General features: G+C 36.3%; 1 protein-coding gene across 6 annotated transcripts in view; it reads right to left on the bottom strand.

Annotated features, from left to right (window-relative positions):
- The window catches only part of FAF1 (Fas (TNFRSF6) associated factor 1), a 356513-nt gene that overhangs the window by 163200 nt on the left and 184950 nt on the right, over nt 1-8363 (bottom strand). The window lies entirely within an intron of this gene.

Below are 8363 nucleotides of genomic sequence, written 5' to 3'. Positions count from 1 at the left end.
ACCCTTTGTTCTCCCTGTGTGATCTACAATAATAATCTGCTTCGTGTTGATATTTACTGCTGGGTTGCTGACAATTACCTGAAAGAGAAGTTGGAGTGCTTCACTGGGCTGGAAAAAGTTTGCTAAATGAGAAAGCAGGTCTAATTAAGCAAGTATGTTCTATATATATAAAAGGCTAAGTTGACTCGCGCATGCGCGATACATATAAAGCTCTCACTGGTGCCAATCGCATGTGTGTTTCGATCTGTCATTGTCGTTTGTGAATTTGGTTGACACTTCTTTTATAGAGAAATGGCGAATAGCAATATTATAATATTTCTTGTAATTAATTTCCTTTCAATGTGCATAAATTCATGCACTGGGCCACTAGTATTCTAATAACTATCTATGGTGTCAGATGAATACTAGACTTATTGGGGTGATCACTTTGTAAAGAAAATGACTGTCTAACCACTATGCTGCATACCTGAAACTAGTCCTATATAATAAAAGCCTAATATGCTAAGTGTCCGGTCAACCAGTCAGCCATTCAACCAATCAAAGGGTAATATGCTAATGATATGCTAAGGCTGTTCAACCACTCACTATGACGTGCAATGACCACCAGGGGGCAGACAGTCGACCATTCGACCAGTCACTATAATGTGCACTGACCACCAGGGGGTAGGTGCTCCGACTGGTAGGTTAGCTTACTGCTGAGGTCTGGCATATCGGGATTGAGCAAGACAGGCCGGACACACCTTAGAGCCCTCCCACAGTCCCTCCCCGGCAGGCAAACTTCCCACATCCCTCCCGGCCCCGATAGTGCACTGATGGGGTCCCTGGGCCTGGCCTGCACCCTCTCACAATCCGGGACCCTTGAGGGATGCTGGAGAGCCGCTTTCGGCAGGATCCTGCAAGGCCAAGCCCAGAGACCCCACTGGTGCACGAATTCGTGCACTGGGCTTCTAGTACAAAATAATATTGAATGTAAACTGTAACTTAAAAATGAAAAAAGAAAACCACCCCCTGCTGCCGATTGATTTTATATATTCCTGGATAGTTTCAAGTCTCTTTTCAGTTAAGAAACTTCAGCTACATAGTACACCTAGGACAAACTATAATTATAAATTTTAATAAACTATATAATTTTTAAATGGTTCAAGATGTAAAATAATTCAAACAAAAGATATGGTTCAAGTTTCTATGTGGGAGAGAGAATGGTGTTTTTTGGGGTTTTTTTTTGAAGGGGAGGAGCAGGTAGGAGGAAAAACCTGAAGTTTTATTTATTATTTGATGTAAGCTTCAAAGATGTAAAAACTAACAAAACAGCACAGATTATTACATTGAAATCATCCAAATTAAAAACTATTTCAATAGAATATTTATTAACTAAATGGTATCTACGAATACACTATTTAGGCCTTTCCTGAAAAGACAATACGGTAATGATATTTTATATTTTTAATATTGTTAAAGATGAAAAACAATTTTCAACATGCAATATTATACCTTTCATTTTAGAAGAGGTAATTTATCAGAATAAAGTGTTGGAAGATTAAACTCTATGTTATCCACTAATTAAGAAGTATCATATTTTTTTCAGTTTTAAACAGGTTATGAAAATTCTATTTTGTTACATATTTACAAATAAGATAAATTATCAAATTATTAAGAATGGAGAGATTACCTTAACTCTTCAGGTTAGTTATGGGATTAAACTACTATAACAAATGATGCTAGTATTGAATATTGCACATAATACAGGGTGGGGCAAAAGAAGGTTCCAACTGCAAACCTCCTTTTGCCCTACTCTGTATCTCGTACAATAAGACTTCACTATAGAAAACAAGCAGTACTCATTCATGTTTTTAAATGTCCAATTACAGCATTTTGTCTCACATTTCTGTTTGTTATACATAAACACATCTAAGTTACCTTTCCAGTGAAATAGAGATATATATTCACTGGGAAAGGAAAAAACAAAAACACAATGTGGAACTCAATCTACTTTTTATCTCTAATGTACACCTGTGAAAAAAGACTTAGTAAATGAGAACTGAGGAGCTTGGAGGAATGGCTTGATCCCTACTCAATTCAAACAAACAGCTTTTCTTCAAAGGTTCTTAGCAATGGCCAGTCTGCCATGCAGTATTTTGTTTATGGCCAGTCACATTAAGTTTGGAAATTTTCATTAGTCATTATCAACACAACAATTTAGCCAAATTCAACCTCTGACCACTTCCACTAGCTAAGACTATTTTTGTCACGCTGAAACAATAGTGTTTTTAAGGAGAAGGGTGGTCCACAAACCTAAAGTATTATATTAATAAAAGAAAGGGAAAGAAGAGAGGCGTATGAGATGGGTCTAGGGCTCAAGGCCCAAGAAAACCCTTTCTTAGAGTTATTTTTCAATTATGCTGTCTAGATACACCAAGCTTCATCAACTATTTTGGAAAAAAAAAAAAAAAAGCAGGACAAATATTTGTATTTGTTGGAAAGGTTGCAGCAAGGCTACCCTGTATTGGATAGTATACACAAATACTATGAGTTGAGTATACAAACAAATAACTCTATAAGGGGATTCTTTAAATTCCACCTTAATTCCAAAACACAACAATATGGTATTATGAAATAAACAGTATTTTTCTTCTTTCATTAACTCATTTGTAACTGCACTGAATTGAATAGCATTCCTTTGCTATTGTAAGCCCGAAAAGCATGTTCTGGCTATAGTGTTATGTTGGTATAAAGCGCAACGCCAGACTGATGTGCTGAACAAAAGTGATCAAAGTTAGAGTAATGTTAGCCATTGCACAAGTATTTGGCTTCATTGTTCTCTCCAGAATGACATTTGTTAAGCAACTTGTCATAGAATAAACTGGCTAATGCAGACAGAATTTGGCTGAGAGGGTACAAAGTAAAGCATATTAGGCTAATGTCTGTCCCAATGGAAAAGATAAATTCACGGAGATTCTGAGATTATGCCAAAAGAATTTTGTGTTAAACAACAACCACTAAATAACAACTTAAATACAAATTAGTCTTTCAAAAATAATTCCATGTTTATCAATGCTGTAACCATAGGAAGATTTTAACATTATAGTGAAGAAATACATGTGATAAGGTAACAAAAGTACAAAGTGGGCAAAGGTTTTACTAATAAAGATATAATCTTTATTGATGGTTTTCTGTAATTAAAATTTTAACTCACAATTCTGCAGGGAAGGAAAAAATCCAAAAAGTATACAAAACAAAAGTAAAAATGATGCTTTTTAAAAATATTAGTATCCTAGAAAACCTGAGAGACAAATTACAGCTATATATAAAAATGATGCAAAGTAATTTAAGGTCGTCATGAATCAAATGAAGGACAGAATTCTCTCACAGAGAGAAAGAAGAATAAAGGACCAGAGGAGGGAGAGAGAGAAGGAGGGGGAAGGAAAGAGAGAGATCGAGAGATCATTGACTGATTTGAGAGATTCGAGAGCACTTGAGAGAGGCAGAAAATACACACAGGCTGGGTGTTGTAGCTGGCATGCCCAGCTTCCATTATTGTTCTACTTCTGATGGAATTTCATCTTTAGAGATTTGTGTTAAATTCCAGTTAAGTACAAGGGGCACTTCACAGGGTAACATTTCCTAAGGGCCTTTTTGTCTTACACAGTTTCTTTGATCAGCACTGACTCAAGATAATGCTGAACCTTCATAATCTTTTCAGTTTTTGTTGTGTATTAAGCTCTAAATCTGAGATTTCAGCATGCTAAACTATGCAAATGTTTCAATTAGTTCTGAAGAAATTTAACAAATGCTTTGATTACCAGATGAACATCAAATTTATGTTATAAACTATACTGTATTTGGATCAAGTGTTCTAGATCAACAATAGATTTTTCCAGTTTGTTTTCTACATTTGTTAAAAAGAGAATTTCATTTTTTACCTATTGCTTCAGATAAGACAGTTGTGACTAAGGAAAAATTTAAATCAGATTAACTTGAAAGTATTAATATGGGACTGATTTACTATTTGCTTTTCATTGTTAATAAAAATCTATATATACACTATAATTACAGTAAGAAATTAAGCAATGATCTCCATGTCAAACTTCATATTTCCTCATGGAAATGTCATTGATGAACACAGCACTGGGAAAAGATCATTGTATTATGACCTGCTCAATATAAAATCATATGAAATATTCTTCTCCCATAAAGTTTTGAGTTCCATAAATTTTCAAACCATTTTTATTTTTTAAATGTTATCAGAATTTCTTAGAAAGAAGTCTTAGGATGTTACTCTACTAACCTAAGTTTTGAGGCTCAGAATTAGCATCTTATGAGCTGTTTGTACCAGTAGCTATTGAAAAAGAAAAATATAAGACTTGTAGGTAACACTGTCAGCTATAATAAAATCATTGCTTGTGAGCTAAATGTTGGTCAAACATTTATCCAAATGAAAACAATTTCTGACAGTAGAAAGAAAAGTCACAAAGTTTGAGGTAGTGACGCATAATGAGAGGCAAAGAAAAAGATTTCTCATTGTCCAGTTGTTACTGTGGGCGAGTTGGCAGAGCCTCGCTGAGATTTACTTTACTCAAAGTTAAAAGAGAATAAAACAAGGTCACTGCTGGTTTCCACAGCTCTAAACGCCTATGATTTAATGAAAATACTGGAGTTAATCCTAGGTACAGGAAAAGAAGAGCTAAATACATCTATGACAAGCAAATAATGAGGAAAAGTTTAAACCATTAAGGCTAGAAAATAAAAGAAAAATAGTAAAAAGTTCATTACAACACATCAAAAAGGAATATTACAAATAACTTGATATAATAAGCACTTAAGATGAATTTTTTTCTTGGACAAAAAAAAATCTTAGTTTTCACTTTTTGTACTAAAATGTCTAGATTTTTTTAAAGTCTGACTAATATTTTCCTCTTATGAGATCTTATTTGAAACTAAAGCCTGTCACACTAGTTTCCCAAATAATTATTCCATCAACCAAATATTACCAGTAAACTATGGTTTGAAAGAACACTACTAGCTCAGTGATGAGGTTGTAGAGTTCTATTAATTTATTTCAATATCTTTACATTTTTGAAATCTGGTCCTGATCCCTCACATATCAAACATTTTAATATAGCAAAAAGTAGAAAATATTTCATTGCCATGGGCTTAAAACAGCTATCATTTAGTTAGCACCCTAGTTTCTAGATTTTCTGAATTAAGAATACTATGGCAGCCGTAACCGGTTTGGCTCAATGGATAGAGCGTCAGCCTGCGGACTGAAGGGTCCCAGGTTCGATTCCGGTCAAGGGCATGTACCTTGGCTGCGGGCACATCCCCAGTGGGGGGTGTGCAGGAGGCAGCTGATCGATGTTTCTGACTCTCTATCCCTCTCCCTTCCTCTCTGTAAAAAATTCTTACCAATCTTAGAAGAAAAAGACTTTTGGTCATATTAGAATCTGAACTTACCCAAATTTTAAATATATCAAACTTTAGACTCCAAATACTTCACACCATCAAATGATGGTCTGGGCAAGAATTTGCTAAATAATAATTGCACTAAACAAATGAGATAGAGAGAGAGAATGAGAGAGAGAGAGAGAGAGAGAGAGAGAATGAATATGAGAATTTAAATCAAAATAAGGCATACAGACTAGGCTTAGTTCCAGTTTCCTAGCAATCACTGGTGCTCTGAAAGGCTTATAGTTAAGAAACCAATAACTTCTGATCCAGATTGGGTTTTGAACACATATTTCATATCAAAGTCCTTTTCTTTTTCTTCTTCTTCTTTAACAAGTTGTATGCTCATTGCAGTTACACATAAGATGCAAATTAAAACCTCCTAAAAATCCTTCCCTAACAAAAACACTTGAAACCGGATGGCGCAAAGGGAGTGAGAAGGTGGCATCAGTAATCAAATGTTAATTAGCAAGCTTATTTCCCCCTTCCCTCAGGGCTGGCCAGTGCTGGAGAATTCAAATCAGAAATCAATGCTCTAAGTGTTTAACTATTACTTCTTCTCATTAACCATTTAAAAGACTCAGCAATTCTCTCCTCATAAAAACAGTAACTTGAGACATTTCTTTTTCTCAAATACCATTTTTCCAGAAAGCAGTAAAGATATTGTTTGAAAAAAACTATAAAATTGAAGTTGCTTTCATTCAGGCTTTGAGCTTAGTGTATTCTACTCTTTTAAAACATCCCTGGCTCTAACCGAATTCTTCATTCCAACAACTGTAAGTTTTGCTTTGTATACTATACTTAAAAAAATTATTATATCTCTTACCTGTCTGTAAAGAAACTTGACAATTAGCATCATAAGATATTACTCAAAATTATGAAAATAAAGCCAATCAAATATGGAAACAAGTTGAAAATAGATTTTAGTCATCCTGAAAAACTACCAAGAATAAGATTTCTTTCATTAGAAATATTCATAATTTCCTCTCCTAAAAGTCTGGTGTGGGGGAAAATGATATAAAAATTGCCTCTACTAAAAGTCTGCTGTGGGTGAAAATGATATAAAAATTGCAAAGTTAGATAATGTTAAAGTGAACTAACGATCATAAATGTATTAAAATCAGCTCATATATTTAGTTAAAGGGTAAGCCTGGATTGAAAAAAAAAAAGAATTCCTAAAGTGCTAAGAAAATGTTTATAGATGAGTAAGACTGAGTATATTTCACAAATAAAAAAGATACTAAATTTTAGGGGGTGAAAAAGAAAAATTGTGAAGTTGCAAAAGTTGAAATGATAAAAAAAAAAAAAGGTGGAACAATTATTTTTATACAACAGTGGTTCTCAAAATGTAGTGCCTGGACAAGCAATACTAGTATTGCCTAGAAACCACTAGATATGAAAATTGGGAGGGACCCACTCCAGACCTGGTGTTATTAGAAACTCAGGGAGCCAGCAATCTGTTTTAACAAGCCCTTGAGATAATTCTCAACAAGCCAACGTTTAAGAAGCACTGTTTTAAGATGTATGAATTATAGGCTCTCCCAGGACGGTTACTGATTCTAAAGTTCTATGAACTCTGACCTAACATGGCAAGTCTTTGAGAATAAATATGACTAATAATGTTTTGTTATAAACTTTCTAGAAATGCTACAATTTGTTGGATGACATAGGGATCACTTTCAGTCTAGGAAATTAATGAGAGAAGGTACTACCTCTTTACTGTATATTACATATCACTGAAAAAAATTGATAATCCTATATAATAAAGAGCTAATATGCAAATGTTCATCACGCTCTCACAGCGTCACACTGTAACGGCTCAAACACTCAACACTGGGGAGAGAAGAATGGGGACCAGTCAGGCTGCAGCCCAGGAGAGGAACAAGCCACCCACCCTGCGGTTTCAAGCGCCAGCGTCTGTGCCTGCGGCCCGGGAGAGGAACAAGCTGCCTGCCCCGTGGTCCTGAGTGCCTGCAGCTACGGCCCAGGCGAAACCATCCGCCCATGGTCCCCTGAGGCTGCGGCCGGCCCAGGCAAAGCTGGCCTGGGTCCTGGGTGCCTACAGCTGGCCAGAGGGAGGGAATATTGGGTCCCAGGTGTGGGGCGAGGCAGAGGCGGTTGGGGTGATCAGGCCAGCAGGGGAGCAGTTAGAGGCAATCAGGCAGGCAGTCAGGCACGTGATCAGTTAGGAGCCAGCGGTCCCAGATTGCAAGAGGCAGTCGGACATCCCCCCAAGGGGTCCTGGATTGGAGAGGGGTGCAGGCCAGGCTGAGGGATCTCCCCTCCCCCCATGCATGAATTTTGTGCACCGGGCCTCTAGTTCATAAATAATAATCTTCATCATTAAAACTCTGTGTTAATCTTTAGTTTTTCTTCCTTAAGCTTAAGTGTGATTACTCTCTGGCTGTAATATATATTTGGACATTGCAGTAAAACTGCAGTCACAATAAATGACCTATTGGGCACACTAAATAAACTTGGACAACACCTGTACTCATTGCTGAATTGAAGGAATGTTCTGAACACCAGAGAAACTAAAGGGTGTCCCAAAATTCACGCAAGAAGTAATTTTGATAGAAAACACAGGTTTATAATTGAAAATTGTAAATTTTTTATTGATTCATAAAGTATGCAGTATAGGGTTATGTATGGAATAGCATATTGGGTAAATGGCCTCCACAGCTTTGCTGGCACTTACGCACTCTTTTGTTATTGCCTGAGCAGCCGCATTTTCGAAGAAGAATGGTCCGATGATGCCTCCAGCCCCAAATCCACACCAAACAGTGACACGTTGTGGATGCATTTGTTTCTCAACAATCACTCATGGATTTTCTGAACCCCAAATGTGACAATTTTGTCGATTAACCAAGCCATCAAGATGAAAATGAGCCTCATCGAAATTCAGCCACATTTATGCAAAA

The sequence above is a fragment of the Myotis brandtii genome, unplaced genomic scaffold, assembly GCF_000412655.1.
Source record: "Myotis brandtii unplaced genomic scaffold, ASM41265v1 scaffold382, whole genome shotgun sequence".
Classification (NCBI taxonomy): Eukaryota; Metazoa; Chordata; class Mammalia; order Chiroptera; family Vespertilionidae; genus Myotis; species Myotis brandtii.
This window is presented reverse-complemented; position numbering and strand designations above follow the sequence as displayed.